A 24,870-nucleotide genomic window follows, 5' to 3' on the forward strand; every position below is an offset into this window, starting at 1 on the left:
TTTGGAAAAACTCACACTGCCCCCTTTTGAGCCAGCCAATACAGCTGAGAGAACATTCTTATGGAAAACAGCTCTGCTCTTAGCAATAACTTCAGCAAGAAGAGTTTCAGAGTTACAGGCACTAATGGCGGTTGAACCTTTCATAATTTTCCATCCGGACAGGGTTTCTCTGAGGACAAACCCAACATTTATGCCTAAGGTAGTATCCAGTGTGGCTCTTAATCAAACAATTCACTTGCCTACCTTTTAACCAAACCCACAGAATAAGGGGGAGAGACTTCTACATTCTTTGGACATACACAGACAGTTGCGCTTCTACTTGGACAAAACTAAAGCTTTCAGAAAGTCTGAGCAACTCTTAGTGGCATATGCTGCAGGATCTCAAGGAAAAGCTATCTCCAAGCAGACTATTTCCAAATGGATAGCCCACTGCATTCGTTTCTGCTATTCTCAACATGGTAAGTCAGTGCCTAAGGGCATCAGGCCACTCTCAACCAGAGCAGCAGCTACTTCAGCAGCCTTCCTCAGAGGAGTACCAACCAAGGACATTTTGGAGGCTGCAACTTGGACTTCAGTGCAAACTTTTACAAAACACTACCACTTACCTCTAATCCAGAGCAGGCTTCGCCACTGCAGTTCTGCAGGGCCTCATAGCCTCTCCTAATTCTGTTTAGGCCCAGTCACCCAACCTCAGCTTTGGGATTCAACCCAAGTGTTAATGACTGCAACAGTGAAACACGATGAACATAGTACAGTTGCGTACCTACCATAAATGTAGATGTTCGAGTGTATTCGCTGTTGCAGTCCAGGTTACCCACCCACCATCCCCCTTTCTTTGCTGGGACTTATCTGTACTTCTCTATTCTATACAACCTATGTGGTGTATTTGCTTGTAGATGAAGATTGTTTTTTTTTTTTAGTGCTTGCTCTTTTATCGGCATAATTTCTTAGCCTACCCTTCGGGGGGCACCTGACATCTGGGGCAAGAAAATGGCGTCAGCTGCATCTTTTATACCCCTGGCACTCTGACGTCAGGGAAGAGGCGACAGCGACTGACGCCGGACCAAGACTTTGGAATTCAGCCCGACTGCGGGTAGCCTGCCAGCAGGATAACCCAAATGTAATGACTGCAACAGTGAATACACTCTAACATCTACATTTATGGTAGGTACCCAACTGTACTTTTCTACTACTTCTAATGTTCTTCTCTTTGTTAATTTTCCTTCTTATTTAAATTTTTGCAATCCATCCATAAATGTCCAGTTTTGTCCCATTTATAACATTTCAGTTCACATTTTTTTTGCATCGTGTCCCATTTCTCCACAAATGTAATGTTTTGTCACGCTTGCTTGCAAATGTACTTTTCCACAAAAAAAAAAAAAAAAAAGTTAAGGTTTTCTCCAATACTTTATGACCGTTTTATTCCCCTCCACATTTATCATGCTTGGTATATGTATAATATTTCTCTCTCACTATTTTTAACACATTATTACAATACCAGCCAACAGTCCATAAACCACTTTTGTCATAAACTTTCGCAATGTCCAGTAATTCTTTACATAAAGTTTTCAAATGTCCTTTCAAAGTATTTCTTACTACCTCTGTTTAAAATTGTGCATGAATCTTTTTTGTTTCCCTGTTAAATACTTTTATCACATTAAGTTTCCATGGGTTGCAGTCTTTCTTTAATATTCTCCAAGAAAATCTTTCATTGAAAAAGCAGTCTCAAATATAATGTCACAAAGTGTTTATTTGTTAAGAAGAAAATGCTGTTCTGCACGTGCTTTTATACCCAAAGAAGCTATTAAATTGTCCCAAACTTCATGCCTGTCCATTTCTTTGTATGCTTTACTGTGAATTCTTACCATGTTCTTCAGTTTTTTTATTTTCTGCTGCTCCCCTTCGGCCTGCTTTTTCTTTGCGTTTTTCTTTGTCATCTCGCCACTATACTTCAGGATTGTTTCTGCATCCTCCTTTTGTATTTTCTCCGTAATGTCCTCCCAGAAAACATCGACTTCATTTTCTGGCTCTCACTGCATAACCATTTCTTTAAGTAAATCTTTCTGCAACCCTCCTGATTGGAGGGTTGTAATTATACATCCATCATTTGTTGACTCATTTCGATCAAACAGATTTCTTTGAAACATCGTCTCAGAATCCTGCACACATTCTCTGGTTTCTGTATTTTCTTTCTCCTCCAGTTCACTCACCTCTCCATGTGCTCCTCTCTCTGTCTGCCTCCCTGTTTCTCTGATCTGCTTCTGTACTTGGAACAGAAACAGGAAGCGCTTCTACAAAATGGGGCTCACTGACAATGACGAGTAGGGGAAGTTCCCCAGTGCCTTGCCCCTGCCAAATTTCTTCTAGTTGTATAAATACCACCTTGAGTCTCCCCCCAAAAAACGTTCACTAGCATAGTGGGACAAACTTGGTCAAGAAACGATATGTAAAATAAAATTGTCAAACCGCATGATCCACAATGTAGTTCATCAGTCAATGGAAACTAGCCAAATTACACTAGCAAATAAAATAAAACAATGTTTTTGCATGGGTGCAAGACACCCTACACCTCCCATACCTCTGCTAAGTATATGTACCAACTCCAAGATCACAGTGCATATATCAATTCCAAGATTGCACTACAGTAGGGAAAAAGGTATATTCCTCAAGGCCCACTGTAGCACAACCTCAGTCAAAATGATCGACTAACTGCATTGTTGACCATGTGGGTTTCGACAATGTCGTAAATCGATCAATGGGCACAGACCCTTCTCCATACATCCAGACTTCAAAATTGCAGGTAATTGCAGCACTTTTTTGTCATAAAAGCATAAGTTTTAGCAGCAGGTAGGCACATTTTAGACTGTGATGGAGTTGCTGTCATAACAACATATCTTGCATGCTGTCTGCCCGTAAGATGTTACTAGGCTGTAGGACTTTGTGTTTGATTGTGATCTTCTTCTTTCGGCTTTTCCCGGTTGGGGGTCGCCACAGCGGATCACCTGTCCGCTCATGATTGGCAGTGGAGTTTTACAGTGTCGAGTTGCCAGCCTGGCGCCCAACCTTCCACAGAAGGCACACGCACTCACACCTAGGGCCAATTTAAAGTGTCCAATCCACCTGCAGCATGTCTTTGGGATGTGGGGGGAAACCAGAGCACCCGGAGGAAACTCACGCGACCACAGGGAGGACATGCAGACTCTGCACGAAGGCACCCCAGCCGAGGATCGAACCGGAGAACCTCTTGCTGTGAGGCGACAATGCTAACCACTGCACCACCATGGCCGCCCTGTGATCCATTATGATGTTTTGGTGTTTTAAATGTAGACATTTCGATTCGTATCTGTTTAATATGTTACCAGAGACTGTAACTCATTAGCATCTGTAGTGTTTTTTGTGCATTTCTTTTTGACACCAGCAGTTGATTATGGCACCATGTGATTATTCAGAGCCGATTTCTTTAACCAAGTGTCTGTCATTAAAAGGTGATAGGAAAATGGGGGCTGCATGAAACAGAATTGCTGTCGGATTGTTTGGGATGTCTTGTAGTACAGGTATTAGCTATTTTTATACAAGTTCTCATTAACAAATTATCTGTTAGTGAGGGGCATCGTGACCTGTATTGAAGAGAGAAAAAAAGCCTGCCTGATTGTGTAGCATGCAGTGAACTGGATGTGTTACTAGATGTCGGTCCATTATGTCCTTGTGCATTTTTTCTCTGTGTTAGTACTGGCAAGACTGACTTACAGTCTGGTGTTTATTATAGGTCACTTGAGGAAAGTGTCAGTTTGCACTATAAGATATGGAAGATTGTAAAAATTTATAGAACCTGGAATTTTTTTTTTTCTTTACATTTTAAAATTGATAGGAAGATGATGTAATCATTGTTAAACAGAGATTTTTTGAAAAGCACTGCAGTTTCAATTTTTTAGCTGTGTTTGCAGTTTCCTAGAAATGCATGCTTAACTTTAATTTTTTAAATCTTGATTTTTATCAGAAAAGGCTAATGGATCTTCATGCTTGTTTCATACAACTCCTAATGAAGATCTTTCTGTTAAGAATACCCATAATCTTTCCTCCACCTTCACTTTAATCTAATTCTAATGGTAACAAATTGTTTCTAGCCTATCCCGGTATGTACACACCTCTAAATACAAAATTAGCCCTTGTATCTCTTCCCACACTCTACCTTGAGATTTGTTGACAGGTGTGACACTGATGTGTAAATGTACTTTGAAACTTGTTTATTGACTTAAGTATGACTAAGTATTGTATCTTACTTTTGTTTTGGTAATAAAATGTGTATTTGATTCCCTAAGTATGGGCAAGTCAGAACTTTTTTTTGGCAAGGATTCATGCAACTTGTATGGGTTCTGTTGTTTAGGTAATTGTATTTTGCAGCTGTATTTATCCAATTGTTTGGACAGCTGCACATATGGATTCATTTTTATGGCTGCAGGAAGAAATGACTATTCTGTGTTTTCATGTTTATGTATATGTAGATTTAGATATGGTATGTTTTCTCCATGTTTGGTATTGTTTCTGTCCTTTTTTCCATGTAACAGAATTGTTGCTGAAAAAGGGCCAACTTGTTCCAGTTCACTTATCACGTGCGTGTATGTATATATCTATACATTATATATCTGTATATCATATATATATATATATATATATATATATGTGTGTGTGTATATATATATATATATATATATATATATGTGTGTGTGTTTATATATATATATATATATATATATATATATATATATATGTGTGTGTGTGTTTATATCTATATATATATATATATATATATGGGTTCCATACACTAGATCGAATTTTCACTAATTCAAAGTAGTGCATGGAATGCTCACTGCCTCGAAAGTGCACTTACCCGAAGTTAAGTACAACGAACGGGTGTTGTACTGAACTTCCGTGCAGTACTCATGGACCTTAGGGTTAGGGCACGGGTCATAGTAAGGGGATAGCCAGTAGGGCTATCCCCTTAACATGACCCATGCCCTAATCCTAAGGTCCGTGAAGACTGCAGCGCAGTGAAGGAGATAGCATTGTCCTCCACTGCATCACAGTACAGGACATAGCAATGTCCTCCACTATGGTGCGATAGTCACGAACCTTAGGGTTAGGGTAAGGGGATAGCTTTACTAACTATCCCTTACCTAACCCGTCTAATAAGGTCCATGACTATTGCACTATAGTGGAAGACATAGCTTGTTTTTTATGTCCTCCACTGTGCTGCGGTGTTTTCGGTGAAGTGCACTTACGCAAAAGTTCACTTTCATTAAAGTGAACTTTCGCAGATGTGAGGCTTCCTATTACAAGTTTGAAGTAGTGAACTTTCGTTCCTGTAATAGGAATCCATATACAATGTTTGTTTCAAAAAAAAAAAAGTGTTTTAAGTGTACAGATAATATTTCGATTTAACATCAGCGTATACCATTTGTTCTTAACATTTTTCATCCTTGGGGGATGTTTTGTATGAAAAATGGGTCTTTTTGGTATAATTTGTTTTTTCAGTTGCTTTTTGTCTTCCTGATGTCAGAGTTCATGGTGAATTAGTAGTACCCTCAGGCAACAGACAATTTATGTTACAACAGAGGATTATGTCTTCAGGAAGGGGCCACTCTGCAGAGAGGCAGATTGTGAAGGAAATTCAATAGTACTGAAATCATATCCTGCAAATTTTCTTTGAAAAAAAAAAAAACTGGGAGTATGTTCAGTTAACTGTAACTGGGCTATGGATAAATGTGTGTATAGTGGTTTGTCTCTCAGTAACTGTAGCTCATTTAATACTTTTACAAGCCGCAGAATTTCTTTTAGTAGTGCAAACCTTCTCTCGCCTGTCTGTTTGGCATTCCCTTTCAGTAGTCATGCTTCGCATGTGGTAGCCTAGAAACAGCAGCAGCAACATTGCTGCCTTTGTATCCGTTTTTCATCCTTAGCTGTAAGGTTCCCATTCTGCTGATGTTCTTCGTGTTTCACTCTTGCAGTCATTACATTTGGGTTATCTGTCTGCAAGTAGCCCTCAGCTGGCCTAAATATCAAAGTTTTGGGTCCTGCATTGGATGCTCTCTCTCCTTCCTTGACATCTGGTAGCCAGGGGTTTAAAGCATGCAGCCAACGCCATTACATCAGTCTTTCTTGCCGCGAGGTGCCCGAAGCAGATGTTTTTCACTGTTGCAGTCATTACATTTGGGTAATCTGCTTGCAGGTTGCCCTCAGTCGGCCTGATTAACAAAGTCTTGGGTCCTGCGTCGGTTGCTGTCCCTTCTTCCATGACGTCAGGTCGTCAGCGGTATAAAACATGCAGCCAACGCCATTACATCAATTTTTCTTGCCCCAGATGTCAGGTGCCCCCCTAATGGGGAGCAAATAAACATAAAAACACAAAGGTGTACCTCCAACCAAAAGCAAACCAAAAAGGCTTTTAAGCATAGTAAAGGAAAGTAGAGGTATAGCCAGAAAAGGTTAGGGGGCTAGAGGGAGGGTAACCAGGATTGCAACATTGAATACACACTAACATCTACATTTATGGTAAGTGTGCACAACTGTACTATGTTCTTCATGTTTCACTGTTGCAGTCATTACATTTGGGAAGATTCCCAAAGCTATGGGTGGGAGGAGGAGTTTATATGGCATTAGGGACAGCTATAAGGCCCTGCAAGACAGCAGTGGCAAAGCCAGCTCTGGACTTAGAAAAAAATGATAATGCATTGGCAGATGATAATGCTTTGTGAAAGTATGTACAAAACTCCATGTAGCAGCTTCTAGGATGTCCCTGGTAGGAACACCTCTGAGAAAGGCTGCAGAAGTAGATGTAGCCCTGGTGGAGTGAGACCTTATTACTTTAATTAGGGGAAGCCAGCCTTCTCCCTCTAAGAGACCTAGAACTGATTTTCCTTCTGATTCTTCTGATCAGAATTCTGATATTTCTGTTTCTTCTGATTACCAGGATTTGCCCTTATCTACCTATGAGGATTTGGATGCAGAGGACTCCATACCCTCTGTTTCCCCTCCAGTAGATTTGTCTTTTGATGAAACTTTGCATACTCTTGGGAGCATTTCCACTGGGAAAGCCAGGATTACTCTGACTCCAAAAAGTGGCTTAGGGAATTCTTACTCCTACCTCAACACTTGCCTTTTAGCTATCCCTCCTGTACTGGACATTGTAGATGATGCCTTCTTGGAATCTAGCCTGGCCCCAGACACTTTACCTCCGGCTCCCATGACACCTGACAGGTATTAGAGTACCTGACTCTCACAAGTTCCTCTTTAAGAATCCTACTGCGGACCCAGAGACCATTTCACAGGGACCTAAAGGCATTAAGGCTACTACTGCCAAAAACCCTACCCCCTCTGATAGAGATTCCAGGGCCGTGGACAGATTGGGTAAGAAGGTGTACACTTCTGCTACTTTGGCCATTAGGGCCTTAAACTGCCAGTTTCATATGTTAAAGTATCAGCAGCATATTATTGGACTACTTAAACAGAAAATGATGTTGATACCCGACTGTGTTGAAAATAAAGAATTACAGGATTTAATGCATTCTGCAGAACAAGTTGGTAAACATACCTTGCAATGTGGTTTTGACTCTTTAGAATCATCTAGCAGGGCTGCTGTCACTGGGTCTGTTCTTAGAAGGCATGCTTGGCTTAAGGAGCAAAATTTGCCAGATCATGTTAAAGCTAAATTACTGGATGCTCTCTTGGCAACAAAGCAGAAGTAGTACTTAAAAAGATGGAGGAAAAAGCTAAATCTATGCAAACTGTTAAGGATTTTCTGCAAGTATAGCCTCCCAGATTTAGTAGGCATTGGCCTTCTAAGAACTGGTCCTTTCCTCTCTCTTCCAGGCCTTCTCAGTCCAAACCCAGGAACAGCAGACCACCTAGGCTACAGTCTCAAGATACTCACAGGCCTAAGCAGTGTGGGGGGGGGGGCTCCCACTGAGACGCCCCTTATGGTAAACAGTTACAATGACTTAACCTTAAACCTTCCAAGCCCTGCTCAACTGCCTGCTCCCTTAGGGGGAAGGAAAGAAAGAAAGACAAATGGGTTTTAAATATAGTTTCCCAAGGGTACAGATTCCACTTCCACACCTTACCAACCCCAAATGGTTGGCCAGACCTACCTCCAAATCAGTGGGCAGAGGCTCAACAGCAGGTTCTGTCTCTTCTAAGTATCAGGGCTATTCAGCCTGTCCCAGCAGAGGAAAGGGGACAAGGTTTTTACTCAAGACTTTTCCTGGTACCCAGAAAAGAAAACTCCTGGCGTCCTATCCTAGACCTCTCTATTCTAAACACCTTTTTGGTAAACCCAGAATTCAAAATGCTAACTCTTCATCAGCTGCTTCCCATGCTAGGCAAAAATGCCTGGTTGCCAACATTGGACTTCAAGGAAGCTTACCTGCACATTCCAGTAAGGGAATCTTGCAGAAAATACCTATGCTTCAGAGCAGGCTACATGCAGTGTCAGTTCTCTGCATTGCCCTTTGGCTTATCTACTGTGCCCAGGGTATTCACAAAGTGCCTAGCTCCAGTCATTGCATTCTGCAGACAAAGAAATATTCAAATATATCCATACCTGGACGATTGTCTAATTCAGGCAGAAAGCCAGGACATGCTACTAAATCTGGCATTTGTAAAGACACTGCTAACCTCATTGGGGTACACCATAAACTAGTACCCTGCCAACAAACTGTATTTCTGGGAGCAAGCTTGAATACAGCTTCCCAGATGGCCAGAGAAACAGGTTTATTTGACAGCCTACTTCAAACTACTGGCTACGAAGACCCAGCTATCTGCAAGGAAAATACTGGAAGCCCTGGGGTTCATGGCCTCTTGCATCCTACTAATTCCATATGCAAGACTGCATATGAGGGGAAACTACAGTGGTATCTAAAAAGCCTATGGTGTCAACATTCTCAGGACCTGCAATCAGTAATTCCTATCATTCCTTGTATAAAGACAGAGTGAGTTCCTTTGGTGGGCAGAGGCCTGCTACCACAACATGGGACTACCATTCAATCTACCCCCTGCCGCCCAAACTCTAACAGATTATTCAGACTATGCATGGGGGCTCAATTGGCAGGGCATTGCATTCAGGGCAAATGGAACCAGAGTCAAATGCACCTGCATATCAATCAAAAAGAAATGTTAGCTGTACAGAATTCTCTGACAGCCTTCAAGGACCACATTCTTCCAGGACAATTATTGGTAAAGACGGACAGCACCACTGTTATGTGGTACATAAACAAGCAGGGGGGAACCCACTCGTACCCTCTCTGCAGACTAGCCATGGTTCTGTGGAACACAGCCTTGAGCTACTAAGTGCAACCTACAAGCTCAATTCCTGCCAGGCAAACTAAATTCACTGGCAGGTGACCTAAGCAGAAATCTCATGGACCCACACAAGTGGAAACTGGAACCAAAGATATTCGACATTTTGAGAAACAAATGAGGGAACCCAGAGATGGACCTGTTTGCCTCCCCTCAGAAGTACCAATTGGACAAATTCTGCACAAGTACTCCCCACAGACAAGCTTGGAATGTGGATGCCCTGTCCTTCACATGGGAAAGCCTCTCAGTTTATGCCTACCCCCTCTGCCTCTCCTCTCGAAAGTTCTGCTAAAGGTCAAACAGGACAAACCAAGGACAATACTCATTGCACCAGACTGGCCATGCCAGCACTGATACCCTCTCTTGCACAGTATGTCACTGCTGGGACCATGGCACCTGCCTCAGGCCCCCTTCCCTGCTGTCCCAGCAGGAGGGCCAGATTCTGCACCTCCAGCTTCAAACCCTGAACCTTGCAGCCTGGCTAATTACCTGAGCTCTCCTATACCATCCCTCAGTAAGTAGGTGCTAGATGTTATTCTGGAGGCAAGGAGGCCTAAAACTAGAAAATCCTATGCTGAAAAGTGGAAAAGGTACTGTTCCTGGAGCCAGACTCAGGGGATGGGCACAACAGTGCCCAGCTTACCGCATATTCTTCAATACTTAACGGAGATGCTCCACAGGGGCCTTTCCTTCTCATCTATTAGAATTCATGCCTCAGCCATTTCAGCGCATTATAATACTGAGCCACCCCTCGCTGAAGCAATTCCTCAGAGGGGCCAAAAATTTAAGACCACCCAGAAGAGCCCCTACTCCTGCCTGGGACCTTAACTTTGTATTGGAGAAACTCACTCTATCTCCTTTTGAGCCAGCTGCTATTGTAGACTTAAAATGTCTTTCTTGGAAAACAGCTTTCCTTTTGGCAATCACTTCAGCTAGAAGGGTATCTGAATTGCAGGCCCTTATGGCAGTGGAGCCTTTCATCGTCTTTCATGCAAACAGGGTGTCACTCAGAACCAATCCATCCTTCATGCCCAAGGTGGTATCCAGTGTGGCTCTTAATCAGTCATTTCATTTGCCAACCTTCTTTCCCAATCCACAGAACAAAGGGGAACGAATACTGCATTCCTTGGATGTGCACAGACAACTTAGAGTCTACTTGGACAGGACTAAACCTCAACGAAAATCTGAACAACTGCTGGTAGCATTTGCTGCAGGGGCAGAGGGGAAGGCTATTTCAAAACAAACCATTTCTAAATGGATAAGCTATTGCATTCATTTCTGCTATAAGCACCATGGAAAACCTATCTCCCAGGGGACCAGACCTCACTCCACCAGGGCTGCATCTACTTCTGCAGCCTTTCTCAGAGGCGTTCCGACCAGGGACATCCTAGAAGCTGCTACCTGGAGTTCTACACATACTTTCACCAAGCATTATCATTTGCCATTTTTTTCTAAATCCAGAGCTGGCTTTGCCACTAATGTCTTGCAGGGCCTTATAGCTGGTCCTAATGCTATCTAAACTCTTCTTCCCAACCATAGGTTTGGGAATCTACCCAAGTGTAATGACTGTAACAGTGAAACACGAAGAACATATTACAGTTGTGTACACTTACCATAAATGTAGATGTTAGAGTGTATTCACTGTTGCAGTCCTGGATGTTCATCGTGCATACAGCTGCAGTAATCACAGATGGGTTTTCAGCCATCAGGCGGTCCCTCGGTCGGCCGAATTCCAAAGTCTTGGTCCGGCGTCGGTTGTCGTTGCTTACTCTTCTGACGTCAGTAAGGCCAGAGTATATAAGACACAGCCGACGCCATGTTCTTCAGTCTTTTTTGCCACGCGGTGCCCGAAGCAGAAGCAGTTCGCAAGTGCCGGTCGGCCAGCTCCTGAATATACGAAAAAATTGGAACCGAAGTCTTCTTTAAAGCTAAGTACCCCGTTGGGGAAACTTTTCTTGCCTCAGACCGATGTCAGAAAAAGTTAATAATTGTATTTCTTGTGGGAAGCAAATACCGCATAAGGATTTCCATTCCCGTTGCATACCTTGTTTGGGCCCAGACCACGACGACTCGGGCTGTCGCTTTTGCGCTACCTTCAATAAACGCACTATCAAGCGTCGGGCGGAGTTCGCCCAACACTACTTTTGTAAAGCTTTTGATTATAAGATGTCGTCGGACACTCCAACTACCGTTTTGTCCAAAAAACGCAAGGAAAAGAACCGACACGCGAGACCTGCGGTCTCCGCCAACACCACGCCAAAACAGGCTACACGTGGTCTGGTTCTCAGCGAGACGCCTTTGCAGTCCCTGACTACCGACGACACTCCTTTGGCGGTGTTCTCTGTACCCGAGACCACTGGGTCCTAGGTCCTTTCCCAGACTACAACCGAAACCCCTGCTAATGTCGAGCCTACTAATGTGGACAGGTCCACCTCCACCCATGGTGTATTTAGGCCCTCATCTTCTTTTTCAATAAAGGCTTTTACTAAATCCAAAGCAGCCAGGCATCCCACTAGGCCTGTTGCACGGGGCCCATCTCCTGGACCCATGCCTAAGAAACAGATGCTTAAAATGGCTGAGGATTTAATTACTCTTATCAGAGGTTCTCAGCCCCCTCCTGACAAGAGACCCAGAGTGGAGGAAGAATCTCCCTGTTCTGATCAGGGATCCATTTTATCCGAACATTCTGATGCAGAGGAACACTCTTACTCCCCTTTTGAGGATTCGGATGCAGAACAGTCCATTCTTTCTGTATCCCCTCCTGAGGATTTTGCTTTTGGGGAAACCTTGCACACTTTGAGGGAACACTTCCATTGGGAAGGCCAAGACTTTTCAGATTCCAAGAAAAGACTTGGGGAATTTCTTTGGTTACCTCAGCACAGACCTCTGGCTATACCCCCTGTTTTGGATGTACTGGATGATGTCTATTCGGAGGCTTGCCTTAACCCTGATTCTCTGCCTCCTGCACCAGTAAAACCTGATAGGTATTAGAGTACCCAGCTCTCACCAATTTCTCTACAAAGGCCATAATGCTGACCCTGAGACCATTTCACAAGGCCCCAAGGGATTAAAGGCCTCCACTGCCAAGAATCCACTCCCTGCAGAAAGGGAATCCAGATCTCTAGAAAGGTGGGGTAAAAAGGTATATACCTTGGCCACCCTAGCCATGAGGGCCTTAAACTGTCAGTTTCATATGATTAAATATCAACAGTTCCTGTTATCACAATTAAGGAACAAAATGTCTCAACCTGAACAACCAGATTTAAAGGAGTTACAGGATATGATGCATAGTGCAGAGCAAGTGGGTAAACACACCTTACAATGTGGTTATGATGCCCTAGAGGCCTCCAGTAGAGCGGCTGCTACAGGATCAGTCATTCGCAGACATGCCTGGCTTAGGGAACAAAATTTGCCTGATCATGTGAAAGCTAAACTTCTTGATGCTCCTTTACAAAAGGATGTATTATTTGGTACTAATGCTGAGGACATACTACGGAAAATGGAAGAAAAAGCCAAATCTATGCAAACTGTCAAGGCTTTCTTACAGGTCCAACCACCACATTTTAGCAGAAAAAGGCCTTCAAAAAACTGGTCCTTTCCAGCCACTGACAAGCCCCAAAGAGGCAGATACAGACGCACAAGGGGCAGAGGGCAATCACAAGGATCATATAGAGGCAGACTATGGCAATCTCCAGCACCAAGAGGTGGTGAAGACAGTGAGGTGGTGAAGACAGTGTACAACAATACAGGAAGCAAACCCAATGACTCCCTCATTTCCATGCCAAGCAAGTCTCAGCTGACAGCACCTTTGGGAGGGAAACTAGCATTATTTGCAAGCAATTGGCATATTGTCACAACAGACAAATGGATACTGGACATTATAAACAGAGGCTACAAATTTCAATTTCACACTCTTCCAAAAATGAGAGGCATGCCAAACCAGCCACAAAAATCAAAGGGCAGAGGCACAACTGCAAATTTCAAAGCTCCTAAACATGAGAGCTATACAAAAGGTACCTACACTCCAACAAGGTCAAGGTTTTTATTCAAGACTTTCTGGTACCAAGAAAAGGAACCGACTGGAGACCCATTTTGGACTTATCCATCCTAAACACATTCCTACTCGTGCCAAAATTCAAGATGCTCACATTACAGCAACTTCTTCCCATGCTGGGCAAGGAGTTTTGGCTGGTAACATTGGACCTCAAGGAGGCATACCTGCATGTCCCAATCAGACAAAGCTGCAGAAGATACCTCAGATTTCTTGCAGGTTCAATCCACTATCAATTCTCTGCATTGCCCTTTGGCTTATCTACTGCCCAGAGTATTCACAAAGTGCCTGGCATCAGTGATTGCCTACTGCAGACTTCAAGGGATACAAATTTACCCTTATCTGGACGACTGCCTGATCCAAGCGGACAGCAAGCATACTACTGGAACATCTGGCTTATGTGACATGGTTACTGCTTTCTCTGGGATATACCATCAGCAAGGAGAAATCAAGACTAACACCATCTCAGAAAATAACCTTCCTGGGTGCCAACTTGGACACAAACACCCAGATGGCATATCTTACGCCAGAAAAACAAGGGCAACTATCTCAGTACTTCAAAACACTAGCAAAAAGTACCAGGCTTACTGCAAGGAAAATCCTGCAGGCTCTGGGATTCATGGCATCTTGCATTCTTCTAATCCCATGTGCAAAGCTGCATATGAGGAAACTTCAATGGTACCTAAAAATCTATGGTCTCAACACAGTCACAGTTTGGAAGCAATTATACCAATAATTCCATGTTTGCAAAAGGAATTTCTATGGTGGGCCCAAGCATGTCAAGTAAACACAGGCCTTCCATTCTGCAAGCCTCAAGCAAAACAAGTCATAACCACAGACGCCTCAGATTACGCCTGGGGCACATGAAGGACAGGTGCATTCAGGGCAGATGGTCCCAAAAGGAAAAGCACCTTCACATCAATCAAAAGAAATGCTAGCAGTGATAAATGCAATTACAGCTTTCAAGGACTTCCTGCATCCAGGACAATTACTGATAAGAACAGACAACACCACAGTAATGTGGTACATAAACAAACAAGGAGGAACACATTCATACCCCTTGTGCAGACTAGCCATGACTCTTTGGAACTTGGCTCTGGAAAGACAAATCGAACTTCAAGCACAATACTTGCCAGGACTGGAAAACACACTGGCAGACACTCTAAGCAGAAATATGCAGATCCACACGAATGGAAGTTACATCCTCAGGTGTTTACAGAGATAATCCAAGCGTGGGGGAGGCCAGACATAGATCTTTTTGCCTCCCACAGGAACTATCAACTGAAAAAGTTTTGTTCAAGGACCTTTCATCCAAAGGCCTGGAAAGTGGACGCCCTTTCATTCAGTTGGACAGCATGGACAGTTTATGTATTCCCACCTCTGCCCCTTCTGCCCAAGGTGCTTTTGAAAGCAAGAACAGACAAACCGAGGATGATACTGATTGCTCCAGATTGGCCAAGGCAACACTGGTATCCACTCCTGAGGAGCCTAACACATACTCCTCCCTGGTCCCTGCCTCTAATGCCTCTCCTACTGACTCAGAACAGCTACAAAACTCTTCACAGTCAGCTGAAAACACTCAACCTCGCTGCATGGAAAATTCATTGACACCACAACAGTCCCTACTCTCCAAGGAGGTGCAGGATGTCATTTTGGAGGCCAGGAGACCATCTACTAGAAAAGCTTACTCCGCAAAATGGAAGCGGTTTTGCTGTTGGAATGAGAAAAGAGGCCAGGACCCTAGAAAATTGAACTTGCCTCAAGTTTTACAGTACCTAGCTGAACTGCTGAACAGTGGACTTTCATTTTCTTCCATAAAAATACATGCCTCAGCCATTTCTGCAGAATTCAACATGGATCCTCCTTTATTCTCTCACCCACTCTTACGACAGTTCCTCAGAGGGGCTAAGAATATAAGACCTCCAAGGAAGCAACCAATACCAGCCTGGGACCTTAATTACATACTAGAAAAATTAACATTGCCTCCCTTTGAACCTGCTGCCTCAACATATCTGCAACATTTGTCCTGGAGAACAGCTTTCCTTCTGGCCATCACTTCAGCTCGTAGGGTTTCTGAACTACAGGCCCTCATGGCGGTGCAGCCCTTCCTCATCTTCCATCAGGACAGGGTTTCCCTTCTTACCAACCCATCTTTTATGCCAAAAGTGGTATCCAGGGTAGCCTTAAATCAAGCCATACACCTACCTACCTTTTATCCTAACCCTCAAAACAAAGGGGAGAGGCTGCTTCACACTTTAGACATCCATAGGCAGCTACGTTATTATTTGGACAGAACAAAGTCCTTCAGGAAATCAGAACAACTTTTTGTGTCCTATGCGTAGGGGCTCAAGGAAACCAGTTACCAAACAGACCATTTCCAAGTGGATTGGCCACTGCATGCGGTTTTGTTATTCCTATCATGGGAAATCTGTCCCTACTGGTATCAGATCTCACTCCACCAGGGCCACAGCCACCTCTACAGCCTTCCTCAGAGCGTTCCTACTAAGGATATTTTGGAGGCAGCCACTTGGAGTTCTGTACATACCTTCACAAAACACTACCACCTACCCTTATATTCCAGAACAAGAGCAGGCTTTGCCACTGCTGTTTTGCAGGGCATTCTGGCTCAACCCAGTTCCTCATAGTACCTACCACCCTATGCATAGCTTTGGGACTCTACCCATCTGTGATTACTGCAGCTGTATGCACGATGAACATAGTACAGTTTTGTACCTACCATAAATGTAGATGTTCGAGTGCTAATACAGCTGCAGTACAGGTTTCCCTCCCTCCTTCCCCACTTGGTAAAGGCATGGGGCCTAACAACCTCTTCATACCACCTGACTTGGGTTATCCTGCTATGTTTTATTTGCTTGCTTACACTGATTTTGCATTACATTGCATTGCCTGCATATGTAGATAAGCCTTATTTATGTATTGCCTTCCTTTTGGGGGCACCTGACATCTGGGGCAAGAAAGACTGAAGAACATGGCGTCGGCTGTGTCTTGTATACTCTGGCCTTACTGACGTCAGAAGAGTAAGCGACGACAACCGACGTCAGACCAAGACTTTGGAATTCGGCCGACCGAGGGACCGCCTGACGGCTGAAAACCCATCTGTGATTACTGCAGCTGTATTAGCACTCGAACATCTACATTTATGGTAGGTACAAAACTGTACTTTACCCACCCTCCTGCCCCCTAACTTATTTTGGCTATACCTCTGCTTTCCTTTACTGTGCTTAAAGGCCTTTTTGGTGTATTTGCTTTTTTGTTAGAGGTATACCTTTGTGTTTTTACGTTTAATTGCTTCCCATTAGGGGGCACCTGACATCTGGGGCAAGAAAAAACTGATGTAATGGCGTCTGCTGCATGTTTTATACCCCTGACAATCTGATGTCATGGAAGAAGGGACAGCAACTGATGCAGGACCCAAGACTTTGTTAATCAGGCCGACTGAGGGCAACCTGCAAGCAGATTACCCAAATGTAATGACTGCAACAGTGAATACACTCTAACATCTACATTTATGGTAAGTGTACACAACTGTACTTTCTTCTCAGCCACATTAGTCTTTCCCTATCCTTTCCTGTGTGGTTAAATATTACTCAAGATTCCTGGGTTCTTTCATTTGCCAAGGGTACTACATGGTCTGGAAGCATCTTCCCCCATGCATGGGCATTCTTCAGCCCCCTCCGGAACAGTTGGCCTTTTTTCCAGAGATGCTTCAGGGTCTCTTGACTCAGAACTATTCAGAAAGTTCCAGTTTCTCAAAGGTGGAAGGATTTTTATTCCAGAATTTTCTTGGTCCCCAGGAAAGAGGGCACTTGGAGACCCATTCTGGATATCTCTGTCACCTAAACCCCTTTTTGAAATGTCCCTTATCCTTATCCCTTCAGACTTTGTTTCCTCTGCTGCTTCCTTAGGCTTTTCTAGTTTCTGTGGACCTCAAGGATGTTTGTTTTCATGTCCCTATTCATCCCCTTTTCAGGAAGTTTTTGTTTCTCTGTTGCTTCCTGGCATTTTCAGTTCTCTGCTTTGCCCTTTGGCCTTTCTGCTGCCCGAAGGTTATTCACCAAATGCCTCATTCCGGAGATTACTTTTTGCAGACTAAGGGTGTTCTAGGTCTCTCCCTACATAAAGACCTACTTTTTCAGCCTGCTTTCCAGAGATTCTCTTGCAGCATCTTCACTTTGCCACTTCTGTCCTGCAAAGCCTGGAGTTCGCTATAAATTTCCAGAAGTCCTTCCTGACTCCTTCACAGGTTCATGTTTTTCTGGATTGTAGGATCCAGACTATTCCAATACTGGCATCTCTGCCTCCTCCCAAGGCTGTAATTCTTTGTCTTCTTTCAATCCCTTCTTCCTCTGGCCTCAGTTACAGCCAAGGAATTTCTGAGAGCTCTGGGTTTCATGGCCTCCACGATTCCTGTGCTGTTTCTAACAAAACTCCACATGAGAATGCACGAGTGGTTTCCAAAATCATTTTGGCTTCAGCACTCTCATCCTTTAGATTTCTTAGTCCCTCTTCTTCCATGCCTCAAGTTGGAACTTCAGTGGTGAATTTGGTAGTTGTCACTTAATCTAGTGCTTCCTTTTCAACCTCCACTCCCCTCTCAGGAGCTTTTCACAGATGTTTCACATGTGGGATGGAGGGCTTCCTTCGGCTCTCTAAGTATGCAGGGCCTCTTGTCACTTCAACAAAAGAAAGACCACATTCATGTCAGAGATGAGAGCTTTTCTGTTGGCTTTTCAAGCATTTCATCCTCTTTTTTTTTTTTTTTTTTTTACTCCACGGTCCCTCAAGGTACTTGCAGACAATACTACAGTGATGTGGTATGTCAACAAGCAGGGGGGGGGGGGACAAGATCTTAGCTCCTTTGCAGATTAGCACTTCGTGTGGGAGCTAGCTATCCAGTATCAAGTGATGTCTCTTGGCAGTTTACATTCCCTCAGGTCAGAACATTGTGTCAGAGTCTCTGAGCAGGTCCATATCACAATCCCATGAGTGGATGCTTCACTGGGATGTGTTTCTGGATATTGTCCACTAGTGAGGTACTCCAGAGTGGAGGCAAATAGATCTACTTGGTACAGACAACTTCCCTTCCTCTTTTTTATGCCTGGAAGGTGGACCACCCTCTCTTTTTCCTTGAAGGGGATGTTTCTTTATGCCTTCTCTCTCCCCTTACTCTCATTCCAAACGTCCTGTTCAAGATAAAGCAGGATGCTCACAAAATTTTTCTGGTGACCCCTTTTTGACCCGGACACCATTGATTCCCTCTTCTGTATTTAGCCAAGGGCAATCATCACAAGTTACCTCACAGGTTGGACCTACTTGCGCAAGACAGATCATGTCGCATCCGTCCTCACTTGTCCACTCTTCAACTGACACTGTGGGTGGTAGGATTTTGATTCCATACATACACCTTCTTTCTGAGGACGTGCTTAGTGTCCTGCAGGAGGCCAGAAAACTCAGTACTGGGAAATCCTACTTATCTAAATGGAAGAGGTTTTCTGTTTGGTGCCTTTCTGATAACCTGGATCCACTTTCTGTGGATGTTCCTTTTGTTCTCTGTTATCTATGTGAACTGCTCAATGCTGGGTTGGCATACTCTTCTGTTAAGGCCCACTTGTCAGCTATTTATGCTTCTTTGCCTTTAGCATCCCCTCTAACCTCCTAGATTTGAGGTTAAACAGTTTCTTAAAGGCATCCTTCATATTAGACCTCCTAGGAAACCTTTCCCCCTTCCTGGGACCTTAATTTTGTTTTGGAGAAATTCACCCAGGCTCCTTTTGAGCCTGAGACTTCAGCTTCCTTTCAACATTGTTCTTGGAAGGCTGCTGTTCTGCTGACCCTTAGAAGGTCAGATGGGTGTCTGAGCTTCAAGCCCTTGTAGGTTTTCCTCCTCCTTTAGTTTTCCATAAAGACAAGTGTGTCCCTTCTTACTAATCCTTCTTTTATGCCCACAGTGGTGAATGAATTCTCTCTTAATCAGTCTGTTCATTTGCCCACTTTTTTTCCTCTTTTCTGCAGTCTGCTATTGAGAAGGTTGTGCACACCTTTGATGTGCATAGACAACTCAGATTTTATTTGGATAAGACCAAAGCTTTTTGCAAATTTGATCAATGTTTTGTTTCCTTTCATCCTAGATCTTTATGATTGATAGTTTCCAAGCAAACTATTTCTTCTTGGATATCTAAAGCCATTTCCTTTTTCTTGTTCTTTTTGTGGCAGGAGCATTCCTCTTCCTGTTGAGGCTCATTCTACTAGGGCTGTGGCGGCTTCTGGTGTTTTTTTTCCAAGAGTGTAGACTGTAACTCTATTCTTAAGGCAGCTACCTGGACTTCTGTGCATACTTTCACCAAACACTGCAAGTTGGATGTGATATCAGGACTAGAGCTGGTTTTGTTAGGGTCATTTTTCATGGGTTTCTAGAAGGCTCTGCTGGACCTTCCTCCTCCCTCTCTTCTTCCTGAGCTTTTGCACTCTCCCTATTGTAAGGAATAGTGCAACAGTGAAGAGGAGAACATAGTGTACAGTTGTGTAAAATCTTACAGTAAAGGTAGATGTCCTTGTTTTCACTGTTGCAGTATTCACTCCCTCCCTCTTCCCAATGCTTTTTTTCCCTTTTGGACTTGCTTGTTACTTGTCTACTCCTTGGACCTGCGCTCCTACTGGGGGTCTCAGTTCTGAGGATGGCAACCTAAAGGTTTTGGTATACTGGCCGGATGTCAAGTCACCCTTGGCAGGGGATCTCTATTGTAAGAATTACTGCAGCTGTGAAGAGGACGACATATACCATTTTGGTAAGATTTTATACAACTGTACTTTTGCATTGTATAAAGCCTCTATTACTGTGTGCTAGTGTCTGTGTGTGCATGCTTTTTTTACCTTTTTATTCCTTACTGGGAGGATGCCTTGGACTTCAGAGATGGAATCCCTTAGTGTCTTGTTTCCTGTTCTAAGCTTATACTGTCACTTTAACTAGGATGCAGATTCTTGATGTTCTTCGTGTTTCACTGTTGCAGTCATTACATTTGGGTAATCTGCTGGCAGGTTGCCCTCAGTCTGCCTGAATAACAAAGTCTTGGGTCCTGCGTCGGTTGCTGTCTCCTCTTCCATGATGTCAGGTCGTCAGGGGTATAAAACATGCAACTGACGCCATCTTATTCAGTCTTTCTTGCCGTGCGGTACCCAAAGCCAAAGCAGTTTGCAAGTGCCGGTCGGCCGACTCCTGAAATTTTCGCATTCGAGTTTCAGAACCGAAGTCTTCAAACTAAAGCGAAGTGCCTCGTTGGGGAAACTTTTTCTTGCTCCTTACCGATGTCAGTAAAAGTTAATAATTGCATTACTTGTGAGAAGCAAATACCTCATAAGGATTTTCATTTGAACTGTATTCCTTGCCTAGGCCCAGATCATAACGTGCCTTGGTGTCTGTTTCGTGCTAGATTTAACCAACGCACTATTAAGCGTCGGTATATTTTTGCTTCTAAATATTTTGGATCAAGATTTAATTATCCTGAAATGTCGTCGATTAGCAATCCGGCTACCGGAGTTCACAAAAAATGCAAAGAAAAAGAGGCAGACCGTCGAGGTCCAAAACCGACGACGAAGCTTCTCCTAAGCCAGTCGCCCGTACTCAGTGAGGTGCTTTCACAGCCCCTGATACCCGCTACTTTTGAGTCGCAGGCCTCTACAGAGACCCATTCAGAGTCCGGTATGCCACGAAATTATCAGAGTATCGAACCCGCGGATGTCTTTCCCTTGGATGGGTCTGGAGCCGCTGAGCAGGCACCAGCTTCTGAGAGTGATTTCAGGCCTTAACATTTTTATATTAAACAGACGCCAGCCTCAAAAACAAGATCATAAACATCTTCTATGTCTAAAAAAAGATGCATGAGCCACGTGCTCAGGCCCCTATGCCTAAAAAACAGATGATCAAAATGGCTGAGGACTTAATTACCTTGATCAAGGGTTCCCAACCCTCCCCTGCTAAGAGGCCTATGCAAGGCACTGATTGCAAATCTTCAGATCAGGTTTCCATTTCTTCTGATTCCTCTTCTGATCAAGAATTTTTTATTCCACCCTATGAGGATTCTGATGCAGATTAATCCATCCCGTCTGCATCTCCTCCTGAGGATTACTCTTTTGGCGAAACTTTGCATACTTTAAGGGAACATTTTCACTGGGAGAGTCAGGATTTCTCTTAATCAAAAAAGAGGCTTAGGGATTTCCTTCTTCCTCAGCATAGACCTTTGGCAATTCCTCCTGTATTAGACATTGTTGATGTGTTTACGGAATCAAGCATTGCTTCTGATTCCCTATCTCCGGCTCCTAGTAAGCCAGACAGATATTACAGGGTTACTGACTCCCACAAATTTCTATTCAAAAATATACTGTTGCTGATCCTGAGACTATTTCACAGGTCCCAAGGGTGTAAAGGCCTCTACAGCCAAAAATCCTACCCCCTCTGATGGAGATTCCAGGGCGCTGGATAGATGGGGAAAGAAGGTTTATACGTCTGCAACCTTGGCAATTAGGGCATTAAACTGCCAGTTTCATATGCTTAAATATCAACAGCATGTTATGGGCTTACTGAAACAGAAAATTATGTTGATTTCTGATTGTGTGGAAAATAAAGAATTACAGGAATTATTGCATTCAGCAGAACAGGTTGGAAAGCATACTTTGCAATGTGGTTTTTATTCCTTGGAGACCTCTTGCAGGGCCGCAGTTACTGGATCTGTTATTAGAAGGCATGCCTGGCTCAAGGAGCAAAATCTGCCTGATCATGTTAAAGCTAAATTGTTGGATGCCCCCTTGCAGCATGATACTCTGGTAATAAGGCAGAAGAGGTTGTAAAGAAAATGGAAGACAAAGCTAAATCTATGCAAACTGTAAAAGATTTCTTGCAAGTGCAGCCACCCAGGTTCAGTAGGCACTGGCCTACTAAAATTTGGTCCTTTCCTGTGTCCAACAGAGCCACTCAAGGCAAATCCAGGCGCTCAAAAGGCTCCAGACACCAATCGCAGGGTTCTTACAAGTCAAAGCAATGGGGTGCCTCCACCTCCAAATCTGGAGGAAATAAAACACAACCCTACAGTAAACAGTCTCAATGATTTCATTTCCATACTTTGCCAATTCCAAACGGTTGGCCAGATGTGCCACAAAATCAGTGGGCAGAGGCCCAGAAACAAGTTATGTCCCTCATGGACATGGCTATTCAACCAGTACCAGAAAAGGAAAAAGGACAAGGTTTTTATTCAAGACTTTTCCTGCTACCCAGAAAAGACACTGCCTGGAGTGCAATACTAGACTTATCGATTTTGAACATGTTGCTGGACATTCCAAAATTCAAAATGCTGACTTTACAACAGCTGCTGCCTATGCTGGGCAGGAACGCTTGGTTAGTGACATTAGACTTAAAAGAGGCATACCTACATATCCCAATAAGGGAATCAAGGCAGGTTTTTTTGCATTACCAATTCTCTGCGCTGCCCTTTGGCTTATCTACTGCGCCCAGGGTCTTTACAAATTGCCTGGCACCAGTAATTGCATTCTGCAGACAAAGAAGCATACAAATTTATCCTTCTCTGGATGACTGTCTCATTCAAGCAGAGGACAAGGACACTCTTCAACATCTGGTGTTTGTAAAAAGGCTTCTAACATGCCTAGGGTACACAATAAATGAAAAGAAATCCCAACTGGTACCCTCTCAAACAATTACATTCCTGGGTGCAAGCTTGAATACAACTGCCCAGATGGCTTACCTTACTCCAGACAAACAAAGGCAACTGACAACGTACTTCAAACAAATGGCAACAAAAGCCCAGTTATCTACAAGACCAATTCTGCAGGCTGTGGGGTTCATGGCATCCTGCCTTCTACTAATTCCATATGCGAGACTGCATATGAGGAAACTACAATGGTACCTAAAAAAGTTTATGGAGTCAACATTGTCACAGTCTGGAAACAATGATTCCTCTCATTCCCTTCCTACAACAGGAGTTTCTTTGGTCGGCAGAGACATGTCACCAAAACAAGGGACTGTCATTCACTCTACCCCCTGCCACCCAAACCCTAACTACAGATGCATCAGACTATGCTTGGGGGGCCCACCTGGCGGGGAGATGCATTCAGGGCAAATGGAACCCAAAACAAATGCATCTGCACATCAACCAGAAAGAGATGCTTCAGAATGCTCTGACAGCCTTCAAGGACTTACTTCATCCAGGAAAACTGCTGATAAAGATGGAGAACACCATGGTTATGTGGTACATAAGCAGGGGGGGGGTACACATTCCTACCCCCTTTGCAGACTAGCCATGGCATTGTGGAACACAGCTTTGACTTATCAAATACATCTTCAATCTCAATTCCTGCCAGGAAAACAAAATACTCTGGCAGATGACCTAAGCAAAAATCTTATGGACCCGCATGAATGGGAACTGGATCCACAAATCTTCAGCATGTTAACACAGAAGTGGGGGAGCTCAGACATGGATCTATTTGCCTCTCCCCAAAATTATCAGCTGGACAAATTCTGCACAAGAACTTATCACAGAAAAGCATGGAAAGTGGATGCCCTGTCCTTCAATTCGAAAAACCTATCAGTCTATGCCTTTCTCCCTCTGCCTCTTCTCTCCAAGGTCTTACTAAAAGTCAGACAGGAAAAAACAAAAATGATCCTAGTTGCTCCGGACTGGCCTCACCAGCACTGTTGCCCAATTCTAAGGAATATGTCTCAACTTCCTCCTTGGTACTTGCCTCAAATACCTCCTCTACTGTCTCAGCAGAACAGTTAAATTTTGCACACTTGGCTCCAAACTCTGAACCTTGCAGCATGGCTGATCATTTAATTATTCAAACACCACCGCTCAGTAAATCTGTGATGGATGTCATTTTGGAAGCCAGAAGGCCTAGTACTAGAAAATCTTATGCTGATACATGGAAGAGATTCTATGCTTGGAACCAAGCACAAGGAACGATCACAGCAAAGCCAAATATTCCTCAGATTTTACAATATTTGACTGAGATGTTTGGCAAGGGCCTATCTTTTTCTTCAGTAAAAATCCATGCTTCTGCCATCTCGGCTTATTACAACACAGAGCTTTCCCTCTTTTCTCATTCTCTGCTTAAACAGCATCTTAAAGGGGCCAAAAATTTAAGGCCTCCCAGAAGATCACCAACTCCTGCATAGAACTTCAACTTTGCGCTGGAAAAACTCACCCTGCCTCCATTTGAACCAGCAGCTACTGCGGATATAAAATTTCTATCTTGGAAAACAGCTTTCCTCTTGGCAGTCACTTCAGCAAGAAGGGTTTCAGCACTACAGGCTCTCATGGCTGTGGAGCCTTTTATTACATTTTACCCAGACAGGATGTCCCTCAGGACCAATCCTTCTTTTATGCCTAAGGTGGTATCCAGTGTGGCTCTTAACCAGACAATTCACCTGCCAACATTTTACC

The sequence above is a fragment of the Protopterus annectens genome, chromosome 2.part1, assembly GCF_019279795.1.
Source record: "Protopterus annectens isolate FY-2018-M chromosome 2.part1, PAN1.0, whole genome shotgun sequence".
Taxonomy (NCBI): domain Eukaryota; kingdom Metazoa; phylum Chordata; order Ceratodontiformes; family Protopteridae; genus Protopterus; species Protopterus annectens.